Raw genomic sequence first — 15,519 nt, 5'->3', positions numbered from 1 at the left:
TTTTGGCGCCGTTGCCGGGGATTGTTCGAGTTTGGACAACTGACGGTTCATCTTGTTGCTTAGATTAGGTACTTTTCAGAATTTTTAAGAATGAATTCTAGAGTTTCAAGGTGATGTTCTTAGCATCACAAAAGCTGATTGATTCTCATCAATTTAGCTGCTGAATGTAATGTCCTGCTGAAGCTTGGCCAAACATGTCTAATCTTTTTAGACTGAAGCTTTAGACTAACATTGCATGATTCATGGAATTATTATTAAAAGTTTTGATTCTCTTTATTTTTTTCCATATAAGTTTCGAAAATCACAAAAAAATTTATAAAATCATAAAAATCAAAAATATTTTATGTTTCTTGTTTGAGTCTAGTATCAATTTTTAAGTTTGGTGTCAATTGCATTCTTCTTGCATTTTTCAAAAACATGCAATATTCATTAATCTTCAAGTTGTTCTTGATGATTTCATTGCTCCGATCTTTAAATTCTCTTGTTTTATATGTTTTATTATTTTTCATATGCATTCTCAATTTCTTAGTGTCTCTTATATGAAAATTCTTAAGTTTGGTGTCTTGCATGCATTGTTTATTTGATCTTAGTTGCATTTTTATTGTTTCTCATCATTAAAAATTCAAATTTTTTTTTTTCAAAACTATGTCTTTTCAAGTAAATAATACAGAGAATTGAAGATTCAAAACATTCAGCAGAGGAATCAAACAGAAAAAGCTGGGCGTTCAAAACGCCCAGTGAAGAAGGAAAACTGGCGTTTAAACGCCAGCCAGGGTACCTGGCTGGACGTTTAACACCAGAAGGACACAAGAGGGAAGATTTTGTTTTTAATTCAAATTTTTTTCAAATCTTCATAATTTTTCAAAATCAAATCTTTTTCAAATCACATCTTTTCAATCATATCTCTTCAAAATCAATTTCTTTCCATTTTTTTTAATTTTCGAAAATCCTTGTTATAATTAAAGATTTACTTCAAAATTTTCAAGTCGTTACTTGTCTATTAAGAAAGGATCAAACTTTAAATTTTAGAATCATATTTTTAATTTCTTGTTAGTCAAGTAATCAACTTTAATTTTAAAAACTTTCTTTTTCTAAATTGATTTTCAATCATATCTTCTCAATCATATCTTCTCAATCACATCTTTTTCAAAATTAACTCTCAATCATATCTTTTTGATTTCTAATTTCAAAATCTTTTTCAAAAATCACTTAATTTCTTTCCCAATTTTAGTTTTCGAAAATCATCAATCAAATTTTCAAAATTTCTTTTAATTATTTCAAAATCTTTTACTTTAATTTCGAAAATTCTTTCCCTCTTCTCACATCCTTCTATTTAAAGGACTAACACTCTTCCTCAAGGTGCAATTCAAACTCCCTCCTTCTTTATATGTTCGAATTCTCTTCTATCTACCTCCTCCTTCTATTCTTCTTTTTCTCTGACACCTCAAGGAATCTCTATACTGTGACATAGAGGATTCCCTACTTTCTTGTTCTCTTCTCTTTCATATGAGCAGGAACAAAGATAAAGGCATACTTGTTCAAGCTGATCCTAAACCTGAAAGGACCTTGAAGAGAAAGCTAAGAGAAGCTAAAGAACATCTCTCTTTAGAGGGCCTAACAGAGCTTTTCAAGGAAGAAGAAACCATGGCAGCCGAAAACAACAATGCCAACAATGCAAGGAAGGTGCTTGGTGACTTTACTGCACCTACTCTCGACTTCTATGGGAGAAGCATCTCAATCCCTGCCATTGGAGCAAACAACTTTGAGCTTAAGCCTCAATTAGTTTCTCTAATGCAACAGAATTGCAAGTTTCATGGACTTCCATTGGAAGATCCTCATCAGTTCTTAGCTGAATTCTTGCAAATCTGTGACACTGTCAAGACCAATGGGGTTGACCCTGAAGTCTACAGACTTATGCTTTTTCTTTTTGCTGTAAGAGACAGAGCTAGGACATGGTTGGACTCACAACCTAAAGAAAGCCTGAACTCTTGGGAAAAGCTAGTCAATGCCTTCTTGGCAAAGTTCTTTCCACCTCAAAAATTGAGCAAGCTTAGAGTGGAAGTCCAAACCTTCAGACAGAAGGAAGGTGAATCCCTCTATGAAGCTTGGAAAAGATACAAGCAATTAATCAGAAGATGTCCTTCTGACATGCTTTCTGAGTGGAGCATCATAGGAATTTTCTATGATGGTCTGTCTGAACTATCCAAGATGTCATTGGATAGCTCTGCTGGAGGATCTCTTCATCTAAAGAAGACGCATGCAGAAGCTCAAGAACTCATTGAAATGGTTGCAAATAACCAATTCATGTACACTTCTGAAAGGAATCCTGTGAATAATGGGACAAATAAGAAGAAAGGAGTTCTTGAGATTGATACTCTGAATGCCATATTGACTCAGAATAAAATATTGACCCAATAAGTCAAAATGATTTCTCAGAGTCTGTCTGAAATGCAAGCAGCAACAGGTAGTACTAAGGAAGCTTCCTCTGAAAAAGAAGCTTATGATCCTGAGAACCCAGCAATGGAAGAGGTGAATTACATGGGAGAACCCTATGGAAACATCTATAATCCTTTATGGAGAAATCATCCAAATCTCTCATGGAAGGATCAACAGAGACCTCAACAAGGTTTCAACAACAATAATGGTAGATGAAACAGGTTTAGCAATAGCAAGCCTTTTCCATCATCTTCTCAGCAACAAACAGAGAATTCTAAACAGAGCCACTCTGATTTAGCAACCATTGTCTCTGATCTAATCAAAACCACTCAAAGTTTCATGACGGAAACAAGATCCTCCATTAGAAATTTGGAGGCACAAGTGGGTCAGCTGAGTAAGAAAATCACTGAACTCCCTCCTAGTACTCTCCCAAGCAATACAGAAGAGAATCCAAAGAGAGAGTGCAAGGCCATAAACACGTCTCACATGGCCGAACCTAGAGAGGAGGAAGAGGCAGTAATCTCTACTGAGGAAGACCTTAATGGACGTCCACTGACCTCCAAGGAGTTCCCTAATGAAGAACCATGGGAATCTGAGGCTCAGACTGAGACCATAGAGATTCCATTGAATCTACTTCTGCCATTCATGAGCTCTGATGAGTATTCTTCCTCTGAAGAGGATGAAGATGTTACTGAAGAGCAAGTTGCTAAGTACCTTGGAGCAATCATGAAGCTAAATGCCAAGTTGTTTGGTAATGATACTTGGGAGGATGAACCTCCATTGCTCATTAAAGAACTGGATAACTTGACTAGGCAGAAATTACCTCTGAAGAGACAAGATCCTGGAAAGTTCTCAATACCTTGTACCATAGGCACCATGACCTTTGAGAAGACTCTGTGTGACCTAGGGTCAAGCATAAACCTCATGCCTCTCTCTGTAATGGAGAAGCTAGGGATCATTGAGGTACAAGCTGCAAGAATCTCACTGGAGATGGCAGACAATTCAAAGAAACAGGCTTATGGACTTGTAGAGGATGTCTTGGTAAAGGTTGAAGACCATTACATCCGTGCTGATTTCATAATCCTAGAGACTGGGAAGTGTATGGATGAATCCATCATTCTTGGCAGACCCTTCCTAGCCACAGCAAAAGCTGTGATTGATGTTGACAGAGGAGAATTGATCATTCAAGTGAATGGAGACTCCCTTGTGTTTAAAGCTCAAGGATATCCCTCTGTCACCATGGAGAGGAAGCATGAAGAGCTTCTCTCAATACAGAGTCAAACAGAGCCCCCACAGTCAAACTCTAAGTTTGGTGTTGGGAGGTTCCAACATTGCTCTGAACATCTGTGAGGCTCCATGAGAGCCCACTGTCAAGCTATTGACATTAAAGAAGCGCTTGTTGGGAGGCAACCCAATCTTTAATTATCTATGTTAAATTTCTATTTTCTTTTGTTATAGGTTGATGATCATGTGAAGTCACAAAAACAATTAAAAAATAAAAAACAGAAGGAAAAACAGAATAAAAAACAGAACACCTTGGAGGAGAAACTTACTGGCATTTAAACGCCAGAAATGGGCACCAGACTGGCGTTTAACGCCAGGAATGGGCAAGAAGCTGGCGTTAAACACCAGAAATGGGCAGCAGCCTGGCGTTTAATGCCAGGATTGACAGCAAAGGGCGTTTTGCACGCCACATGGTGCAGGGATGAGAAATCCTTGACACCTTAGGATATGTGGACCCCACAAGATCCCCACCTACCCCACCTCTCTCTCTCTTCTTCACCCATTCACCAATCACCTCAATACCTCTTCCCCCAAAACCCCTCACCTATCAAATCCCACCATTCTCTTCACCACTCACATCCATCCTTCATAACATTCCACCTACCTCACCATTCACATTCAAACCACTTTCCCACCCAAACCCACCCATAATGGCCGAACCACACCCCCCTCTCCACTCTTATATAAACCCATCTTCACTCTTTCATTTTCACACAACCTAAACACTACCCATCCCCCTTGGCCGAAACACAAAGCCCCCTCCATCTCCTCTATTTCTTCTTCTTCTACTCTCTTCTTTCTTCTTTTGCTCGAGGATGAGCAACCTTCTAAGTTTGGTGTGGTAAAAGCTAAAGCTTTTTTGTTTTTCCGTAACCATTAATGGCACCAAAGGCCGGAGAAACCTCTAGAAAGAGAAAAGGGAAGGCAAAAGCTTCCACCTCCGAGTCATGGGAGATGGAGAGATTCCTCTCAAGGGTGCATCAAGACGACTTCTATGAAGTTATGGCCAAGAAGAAGGTGATCCCCGAGGTCCCTTTTAAGCTCAAAAAGGGTAAATATCCAGAGATCCGACATGAGATCCGAAGAAGAGGTTGGGAAGTTCTCACCAACCCCATTCAACAAGTCGGAATCTTAATGGTTCAAGAGTTTTATGCCAATGCATGGATCACCAAGAACCATGATCAAAGTGTGAACCCGGACCCTAAGAATTGGCTTACAATGGTCCGAGGGAAATACTTAGATTTTAGTCCAGAAAATGTAAGGTTGGCATTCAATTTGCCTATGATGCAAGGAGATGCACACCCATACACTAGAAGGGTCAACTTTGATCAAAGGTTGGACCAAGTCCTCATGGACATATGTGAAGAGGGTGCTCAATGGAAGAGAGATTCAAGAGGGAAGCCAGTTCAACTAAGAAGGCGTGACCTCAAGCCCGTGGTTAGGGGATAGTTGGAGTTTATCCAACGCTCAATCATTCCCACTAGCAACCGGTCTGAAGTTACTATAGACCAAGCCATCATGATTCATAGCTTCATAATTAAAGAGGAAGTAGAAGTTCATGAGGTCATATCCCAAGAACTCTACAAGGTGGCGGACAAGTTCTCTACTGTGGCAAGGTTAGCCTTCCCTCATCTCATTTGTCACCTCTGTAATTCAGCTGGAATTGACATAGAGGAAGACATCCTCATTGATGAGGATAAGCCCATCACTAAGAAAAGGATGGAGCAAACAAGAGATCCCACTCATGGACATGAGGAAATTCCTCACCATGAAATTCCTGAGATGCCTCAAGGGATGCATTTTCCTCCACAAAACTATTGGGAGCAAATCAACACCTCCCTAGGAAATTAAGTTCCAACATGGGACAACTAAGGGTGGAGCACCAAGAGCATTCCATCCTCCTTCATGAAATTAGAGAAGACCAAAGAACCATGAGAGAGGAGCAACAAAGGCAAGGAAGAGACATTGAGGAGCTCAAGCACTCCATAAGATCTTCAAGAGGAAGAACAAGCCACCATCACTAAGGTGGACCCGTTCTTTAATTTCCTCGTTCTTTATTTTCCTGTTTTTCAAATTTTTATATGTTATTTATCTTTGTGTCTTTATTACATGATCATTAGTATCTAAGTGTCTATGCCTTAAAGCTATGAAAATGAATCCATCACCTTTCTTAAATGAAAAATATTTTTAATTGAAAAAGAAAAAGAAGTGCATGAATTTCAAATTTTAAAACAGTTTAATTATCTTGATATGGTGGCAATACTATTGTTTTTCTGAATGAATGCTTGAACAGTGCATATTTTTGAATTTGATTGTTTATGAATGTTAAAATTGTTGGCTCTTGAAAGAATGATGGGAAAAGGAGAAATGTTATCTGATGATATGAAAAATCATAAAATTGATTCTTGAAGCAAGAAAAAGCAGCGAAAAGCTTGCAAAAAAAAAAAGAGGCAAAAAAAAAAAGAGAGAAAAGAAAAAAAAAAGAGAAAAGCAAGCAGAAAAAGCCAATACCCCTTTAAACCAAAAGGCAAGGGTGATAAAAAGGATCCAAGGCTTTGAGCATCAGTGGATAGGAAGGCCCACAGGAATAAAATCCTGGCCTAAGCGGCTAAACCAAGCTGTCCTTAACCATGTGCTTGTGGCGTGAAGGTGTCAAGTGAAAACTTGAGACTGAGCGGTTAAAGTCGAGGTCCAAAGCAAAAAGAAGAGTGTGCTTAAGAACCCTGGACACTTCTAATTGGGGACTCTAGCAAAGCTGAATCACAATCTGAAAAGGTTCACCCAGTTATGTGTCTGTGGCATTTATATATCCGGTGGTAATACTGGAAAACAAAGTGCTTAGGGCCACGACCAAGACTCATAAAGTAGCTGTGTTCAAGAATCAACATACTTAACTAGGAGAATCAATAACACTATCTGGATTCTGAGTTCCTATAGATGCCAATCATTCTGAACTTCAAGGAATAAAGTGAGATGCCAAAACTGTTCAGAAGTAAAAAGCTAAAAGCCCCGCTCATCTAATTAATATTGATCTTCATAGATGTTTTTGAAATTCATTGTATATTCTCTTCTTTTTTATTCTATTTGATTTTCAGTTGCTTGGGGACAAGCAACAATTTAAGTTTGGTGTTGTGATGAGCGGATAATTTATACGCTTTTTGGCATTGTTTTTAGTATGTTTTTAATATATTTTAGTTAGTTTTTATTATGTTTTTATTAGTTTTTATTTAAAATTCACTTTTCTGGACTTTACTATGAGTTTGTGTGTTTTTCTGTGATTTCAGGTATTTTTTGGCTGAAATTGAGGGACCTGAGCAAAAATCTGATTCAGAGGCTAAAAAAGGACTGCAGATGCTGTTGGATTCTGACCTCCCTGCATTCAAAGTGAATTTTCTGGAGCTACAGAAGCCCAATTGGCGCGATCTCAATTGCGTTGGAAAGTAGACATCTTGGGCTTTCCAGAAATATATAATAGTTCATACTTTTCCTGAGATTTGATGGCCCAAACTGGCGTTCCAAGTTAGCTTAAGAATTCTGGTGTTTAACTCCAAAACTGGCACAAAATCTGGAGTTAAACGCCCAAACTGGCTCAAAAGCTGGCGTTTAACTCCAAGAAAAGTCTCTACACATGGAAGCTTCAATGCTTAGCCCAAGCACACACCAAGTGGGCCCAGAAGAAGATTTCTGCATTAAATACTTATTTCTGTAAACCCTAGGCTACCAGTTTTCTATAAATAGGACCTTTTGCTATTGTATTTGATCGATCTTTGATAAGTCTTATGCTATCTTAGACACGTTTGGAGGCTGGCCATTCGGCCATGCCTAGACCTTGTTCTTATGTATTTTCAACGGTGGAGTTTCTACACACCATAGATTAAGGTGTGGAGCTCTGATGTTCTTCAAGAATTAATACAAAGTACTATTATTTTTCTATTCAACTCAAGTATATTTCTTCTCCAAGATATTCATTCGTTCTTTAACTTGATGGATGTGATGATCCGTGACACTCATCATCATTCTCACCTATGAACATGTGCCTGACAACCACCTCTGTTCTACTAGCAATGGCTTGAATGCGTATCTCTTGGGTTTCTAATCTAAGATTGGAACCTTTGTGGTATAGGCTAGAATTATTGGCGGTCATTCTTGAGATCCGAAAAGTCTAAACCTTGTCTGTGGTATTCCGAGTAGGATCTGGGAAGGGATGACTGTGACGAGCTTCAAACTCGCGATTGTGGGGCGTGTGACAGACGCAAAAGGATCAATGGATCCTATTCCGACATGATCGAGAACCGACAGATGATTAGCCGTGCGGTGACAACGTATTTGGAACGTTTTCACTGAGAGGACAGAAAGTAGTCATTGACAACGGTGATGCCCAACATAAAGCTTGCCATGGAAAGGAGTATGAATGATTGGAAGAAGGCAATAGGAAAGCAGAGGTTCAGGAGGAACAAAGCATCTTCATACGCTTATCTGAAATTCCAACCAAAGAATTACATAAGTATCTCTATCTTTATTTTATGTTTTATTTATCTTTTAATTATCAATTCTCCATCACCATCTAAATCCACCTGACTGAGATTTACAAGGTGACCATAGCTTGCTTCAAGCTGACAGTCTCCGTGGGATCGACCCTTACTCACGTAAGGTATTACTTGGACGACCCAGTGCACTTGCTGGTTAGTTGTGCGGAATTGTGACAAAGTGTGATTCATGTTTAAGAGCTCCAAGTCCTTTGGCGCCATTATTGATGATCACAATTTCGCATACCACCGTGCCAAGAGTTTTATTAGCTATTGATTTATTAATTCCTGCAATCTATTTTTCTCATTCAAACCTTTTTCAAAAACTCAAAAACACTGTTTTCCATAACCAATAATAAATCGTACTTTCCTGCAATTCCTTGAGATACGACCCGAGGTTTAAATACTTCGGTTATAAATTTTATTGGGTTTGCTTAAGTGACAACCAAAACTTTTGTACGAAAGGATTCTCTGTTGGTTTAGAAACTATACTTACAATGCGATAATATTTGTAAAAATTCTTTACCAATAGAAATCAGATCGTCAGGTGGCAATACTTTTTGTCTTTCTGAATGAATGCTTGAACAGTGCATATTTTTTATAGTGGAGTTTATGAATGTTAAAATTGTTGGCTCCTGAAAGAATAATGAAAAAGGAGACATGTTATTGATAATCTGAAAAATCATAAAATTGATTCTTGAAGCAAGAAAAAGCAGTAAAAAAAAAAGCAAGCAGAAAAATCCAGTAACCCTTTAAACTAAAAGGCAAGGGTAAAAAGGATCCAAGGCTTTGAGCATTAATGGATAGGAGGGCCTAAAGGAATAAAATCCTGGCCTAAGCGGCTAAATCAAGCTGTCCCTAACCATGTGCTTTTGGTGTGAAGGTGTCAAGCAAAAAGCTTGAGACTGAGCGGTTAAAGTCGTGGTCCAAAGCAAAAAGAGTGTGCTTAAGAGCTCCGGGCACCTCTAGCAAAGATGAGTCACAATCTGAAAAGGTTCACCCAGTTATGTGTATGTGGCATTTATGTATCCGGTGGTAATACTGGAAAACAAAATGCTTAGGGTCACGACCAAGACTCATAAAGTAGCTGTGTTCAAGAATCAACATACTGAACTAGGAGAATCAATAACACTATCTGAATTCTGAGTTCCTTTGGATGCCAATTATTCTGAACTTCACAGGATAAAGTGAGATGCCAAAACTGTTCAGAATCAAAAAGCCATTAGTCCCGCTCATCTAATTAAGACTAATCTTCATTGATGTTTTTGGAATTCATTGTATATTCTCTTCTTTTAATCCTATTTTATTTTTAGTTGCTTGGGGACAAGCAACAATTTAAGTTTGGTGTTGTGATAAGCGGATAATTTATACCATTTTTGGCATTGTTTTTAGGTAGTTTTTAGTATATTTTAGTTACTTTTTATTATATTTTTATTACTTTTTATTCAAAAATCACATTTCTGGGCTTTACTATGAGTTTTTGTGTTTTTCTATAATTTTAGGTAATTTCTGGCTGAAATTGACGGACCTGAGCAAAAATCTGATTCAGAGGCTGAAAAAGGACTGCAGATGCTATTGGAATCTGACCCTCCTGCACTCGAAATGGATTTTCTGGAGCTTCAGAAGCCCAATTGGTACGCTCTCATTTGCGTTGGAAAGTAGACATTCTGAGCTTTCCAGCAATATATAATAGTTTATACTTTGCCCGTAATTTGTTGGCCCAAACCATCATCCAAAGTCAGCCTAAAACTTTCCGGCGTAAAACACCAGAACTGGCATCTTTTTCGGCGTTAAACGCCCATTCTGGCACCTAGGGTGGCGTTTAATGCAACTTTGGGCATCTGAACGTGAAAGCTTGAAAGCTCAGCCAGGCCCACACCAAGTGGATCCCAGAAGTAGAATTCTGCACTATCTGCACTTAGTTATTCATTTTCTGTAAACCTAAGTTACTAGTTTAGTATAAAAATTACTTTTAGAGATTCATTTTGCAAGTTATGAAATTTTTACATTTTATATTGTACCTTTGATGGCATGAGTCTCTAAACCCCATAGATGGGGGTGAGGAGCTCTGCTGTGTTTCAATGGATTAATGCAATTACTACTGTTTTCTATTCAATTACGCTTGATTCTATTCTAAGATACTCACTCGTACTTCAATATGGAGAATATGATGATCCGTGACACTCATCATTATCCTCAACCCTATGAACGCGTGCCTGACAACCACTCCGTTCTGTCTGAGCTCAACGTAGTCATTGGGCGAGAGCTTGAGTGCGTATCTCTTGGGTTTCTAATCCACGGATCGAGTCCGGAGGTTAGAACCTTCGTGGTATAGGCTAGAATGAATGGCAGCATTCATGGGATCTGGAAAGTTTAAATCTTGTCTGTGGTATTTTGAGTAGGATCTGGAAGGGGATGACTGTGACGAGCTTCAAACTTGCAAATGTTGGGCACAGTGATAGTGTGCAAAAAGATAATGATCCTATTCTGACGCTAGTGAGAACCGACAGATGATTAGCCGTGCGGTGACAGCACTTGGTATTTTTCATCCGAGAGGATCATACAACCTTCTATGGAAGGAGGCCATGCGTGTTTGGAGAAGAAGACAGTAAGAAAGTAGAGATTCAGATGACAGAGCATCTCCGGAACCTCAGCCTGTTCCCCATTACTGAATCACAAGTACTGTTTATTTCAGGTTATTTATTTTCATAAATATAACCACTATTATCATTAATCTCCTGAGTAAGATTTACAAAATAACCATAGCTTGCTTCAAGCCAACAATCTCTGTGGGATCGACCCTTACTCACGTAAGGTATTACTTGGACGACCCAGTGCACTTGCTGGTCAGTTGTGCGGAGTTGTGAAAAGTGTAATCACAATTTTGTGTACCATTCTTCCCAAGATATGAGCTCCCAAAATTGGTCTTCATGTTGTGATCCGGGATCTCATATCTTATTTTCACACCCGTCTTCAAGTTGATCACGTTGATTCCCTCCAAGTGGTAGGCAAGCCGAATTCTCACTAAGGCACCAAACTATCCTCCTAGACCCATCCATTTGAGCACTAGTCCAATCCTTGCTCCTTAATTTTGAGCTTCCAAATATAATGAGCCTAGATTTATAACGCCAACCACTAAACATCCTTTTCTTACGCTTCATTCCACAAAGCACCCTAAGTTGGCCATCCGTTTCAAGAAAACCAAATTCAAGTGGGATAATAAAGCTAAGAGTGATGAGTTTTACCTACTCAAATAAAGGATTAGATGTCAACTTAGGTAGAGGAGTTCCCAATGATCTTGATAGAGCACATTCCACTCCCGTCTATCCTCTTCTAGGGGCTTCCACCACTTGTCAAGGTTCTTCAAGCTCTACCTCTTGCCAAACTTCCTCAAGTTCATATTCTTCTTCACCAATGCCCTCTAGTTCTTCCCCATCACCCAAATCATAAATAGGAGGTTGAGTGAAATCTACCTCAACATCAATTCCAAGTTCAATGGGAAAGGATCCATCAAGCTCAAAAGGATCACATGTTGATGCGGAATCATCATAGATAGGGGAACTTGGTGCTTGCCCCATTTCTTCCATTTCTTCAATCACTTTTTGCCTTGGAGGTTGTGCACTATCCTCCTTGACATCACTTTCAAACTCCATGGAAGAAGGCCCTTTAACTTGAGATTCCTCTTTGCACTCAACACCTCCTAAATCTTCAACCACTCCTTCCTCTTGTTAAACAATCTTGGCTTCCTCCTCTTGTCGCACTTCTTGCCTCAACTCTTTTTCTTCCCCTTGAAGCTCCAAATTCTCCTTCTCATTGTGCTCCTCAATTAATCCCCCACATTTAACAATAAGGGTGTCTTGGATAGTTGTGCATAATGAGGCCAATTGGTTCATCACTTCGGTTAAGCTAGCCACCACTTCCCTTTGCTTTTGGCAACGAGTTAGAAGTTCTTGTTGTTCTTGCATAAGGGGTTGGAAAGATTCGTCCAATTAAGGTGGTGGTGGAAGAGAAGGTTCATTGTTTGGAGGAAGAATGTCATAGTTGGAAGGTGGTTCAAATTGGTGAAAGTCTTGAGGTGGTGTATAAGAAAATTGTGGTTCTTGGGAGTATTGGTGTTGGAATGGTAGTGGCTCTAGGTATGGTTCATATGGTGGTTGGTATGGCGGGTATGGGTTAGGATCATATGGGGGTGAATGGTGGTATGAGGCTTGTGAGTGAGGTTGACAACAATGTTGAGGGATTGGTTCATAATTATGTACATTATCGGGGTAGATTGTAGCCATGAGAGATTGGAGGAGGTTGTTGCCATGAAGGTTGACCATAAACATGTGGCTCCTCCCAAATTTGATATCCATTCCCACAATGTGGTTCCTCATTGAAGCTTTTATTCCCTACAACATAATTGTAACTAAACTCATGGCCAAAGTGGTAAGAATTCATGGTGACAAGAGAAAATAAAAATAAATACTAATAAGAACTAATAAAAATTAACTCCTAAAGTAAGCAAAAACTAGCAAAGAAGCATATTCACAATATCAACATATATACAATAGCCAATAACATAACACTATTGCAATTTTCCGGCAACGGTGCCAAAAACTTGATGTAGTATTTTTGTCGGTTAGGAATTTCACACAAAATAATTCTGTTGATAGTATAGTTCCCAACCAACAAATGATACTCAATCAAAGTTTTAATATGGTTGTCACAAGTACAAACCCCAAAAATAAACCTAAGTATTTAAACCTCGGGTCGTTTCACAAAGAATTGCAATGAAGTGATCAATTATTGGCTATGGAGGAACAAGGGGGTTTAATTTGCAATTGGCAAGAAAATATAAAAGCAAGAAATTAAATGGCAATTAACTAATAAAGGAAAGGAAAAGAACTCTTGGCTAAGGCATGGAAATTGAGATCACCATCCTTGTCTACAAACAGTATATTGATAATTACAAGGGACCAACCCATCAAGTCTACTTCAATGCTTGAAGTACGTCAAAAGTCTACTTCAATGCTTGAAGTACATCAAATAGGCTTGATCAACATCAATCCATAAGTCCTAACCTAACTACTAATTAACTTAGTAGTAGGATATCGTTAATGGTTATCAAATTGACCACTAAGGGTTCTCAAATCACCAATTCAATGAGACCCAATGACTCAAGGTCACTCAATTCCCTTAGCCTAGGCCAAGAGTAAAAAAAAAAACTACTCTAATACTAGTGGAAACATTTTATCAAAATACAGGAATTAATAAAATCTATAACTAACAAAAGCAAGAAATCAACAATAGCAAGTGAGGTAAACATCAAGAGACATAGAAATATAAAATTGCATTAAAAGAAAATTAAAATCCAACAAGGGTTCATAAACATAAAAGAAAGCAAAATAAGAAATTAACAAGAGAAGTAGATAAACTAAAGTGCTAGAACAAATAAAAGTAAAGGAAGACTAAAATGAAACAAGATTAAAATATAGATCTAAGAGGAAATGAATTAAGAACCCTAAAATCTAGAGAGAGGAGAGAGCCTCTCTCTCTAGAATTCTACCCTAAAACATGATGAAAACTCTATACTATGACTATTTCCCACTTTCCTTGCAATCTTTGGGTTCAAAAGCATCAGAAATAAGTTGGATTTGGGTCTCCTAGAGCTCAGAAATCATCCCCAGCGTATTGCCTTTAGTGAAGTCACGTGCCGCTTGTCACGCGTACGCATGGGTCACGCGTACGCGTCACTGGAAAAATTCCTCTTCACGCGTGCGCGTGGGTGACGCGTGCGCGTCGCTGGCAGATATCCTTCTTACGCGTACGCGTGGATGACGCGTGCGCGTGGCCTTGAGTTTAGAAAATCTTTATTTCTTCATGAATTCTCCAATTTTTGCATGATTTTTCTTCATTCCTTCAACCCAATCTTTGCCTTCTAATCCTAAAATCACTTAACAAACATATCAAGGCATCGAATGGAATTAAAGTAAATTAAAATTAGCGATTTAAAAGCCTAAAAAGCATGTTTTTACTCTTAAGAATAAATTAGGAGAAATTCACAAAACTATGCTATTTCATTGAATAAATGTGAGAAAATTTGATAAAATCCCCTAAATTCAACACAAGATAAACCACAAAATTGTGGTTTATCAGATGCTATGCCATCGCTCTCTCAAGGTCCTTCTTTTTGTTAGTTTTGGATGATTCTTTTTACTTGTTTTGGATGTTTCTTTCTCCCATATTTTGGATGTGTCTTTTTTATATGTTTTGGATGTTTTCTGTAACACACTTACTACCAGAATGTCACGCTTCTATTTGCGCCACTCTGACAGTGAGGACATTACGACAACATATGTATATTTAATAATAGAATAGGAGACTTAACTCAAAACTGTATCGACTTTTCTTTAAAAAACTAGAAATACTTTTTCTTGAAAACGTACGTACATATATACAAACCATACATACAAACCAATCACAGCACTTTACATACATACATACATACATAATACATATATTCATACATACATACATACATACATATAAGGCTTCTTATACAAGTAACTTACAAATATACCAAACATATATATCTATACAAATCGCGACTCCTATCCCTCTTACAAAAATATATAATAAGACAAGGAAAACCTATAACTAAGATATATACAACACAATCAAATGCATAGAAGAAACTCCTTAAACTCCTTAATGGTGCAGAATTTATAACCCACAAACTAATCGGCAAGTGCACCGGGTCGTACCAAGTAATACCTCAGGTGAGTGAGGGTCGATCCCATGAGGATTGATGGACTAAGCAACAATAGTTGATTAATTTACTTAGTTAGACTAACAGAAAAGAGTGTTTTGGTATTCAAAAGCATTAAATAGTAATTCAAAAATTAAAGACAAGCAAGTAAATAAGTTGAGAATAAAATATCGAGAAACAGTTAAGGCTTCAGAGATGTCTATTTTCCGGATTGACTTTTCTTACTAACTATTTTAATCATGCAAGATTTAATTCATGGCAAACTATATGTGACTAGACCCTAATTCCTTAGACCTTTCTAGTCTTCTCTGATTCTCATCAACTGCCAATTCCTTGGTCAATTAATTCCAATTAGAGGGTGAAGTTCAATTCTAGTTTATATGCCACAGAAACTCTAATTACCCAAATATAAAAGGATTATATGTCACGTATCCCGTTAAGTCCAGATAATTAGAATTTAGGAGAAATTATTTTCAAGCTGTTGTTCAAGTAAAGAGCTTTTCCAAGTTATACAAGAACTTA

At 38.0% G+C, this 15,519-nt stretch overlaps 1 non-coding gene across 1 annotated transcript; it reads right to left on the bottom strand.

Annotated features, from left to right (window-relative positions):
* Positions 1-2,046: 2,046 nt before the first annotated feature.
* Positions 2,047-2,154, bottom strand: LOC148553907 (small nucleolar RNA R71). The gene has a single exon (XR_015893641.1). It is a non-coding gene; the product is annotated as a small nucleolar RNA R71 (small nucleolar RNA).
* Positions 2,155-15,519: the final 13,365 nt, after the last annotated feature.

This window comes from Arachis ipaensis, chromosome B7, assembly GCF_059453495.1.
Source record: "Arachis ipaensis isolate K30076 ecotype BB chromosome B7, ASM5945349v1, whole genome shotgun sequence".
Taxonomy (NCBI): domain Eukaryota; kingdom Viridiplantae; phylum Streptophyta; class Magnoliopsida; order Fabales; family Fabaceae; genus Arachis; species Arachis ipaensis.
The sequence above is the reverse complement of the archived record's forward strand: the minus strand, read 5'-3'. Positions and strand labels throughout refer to the sequence as shown.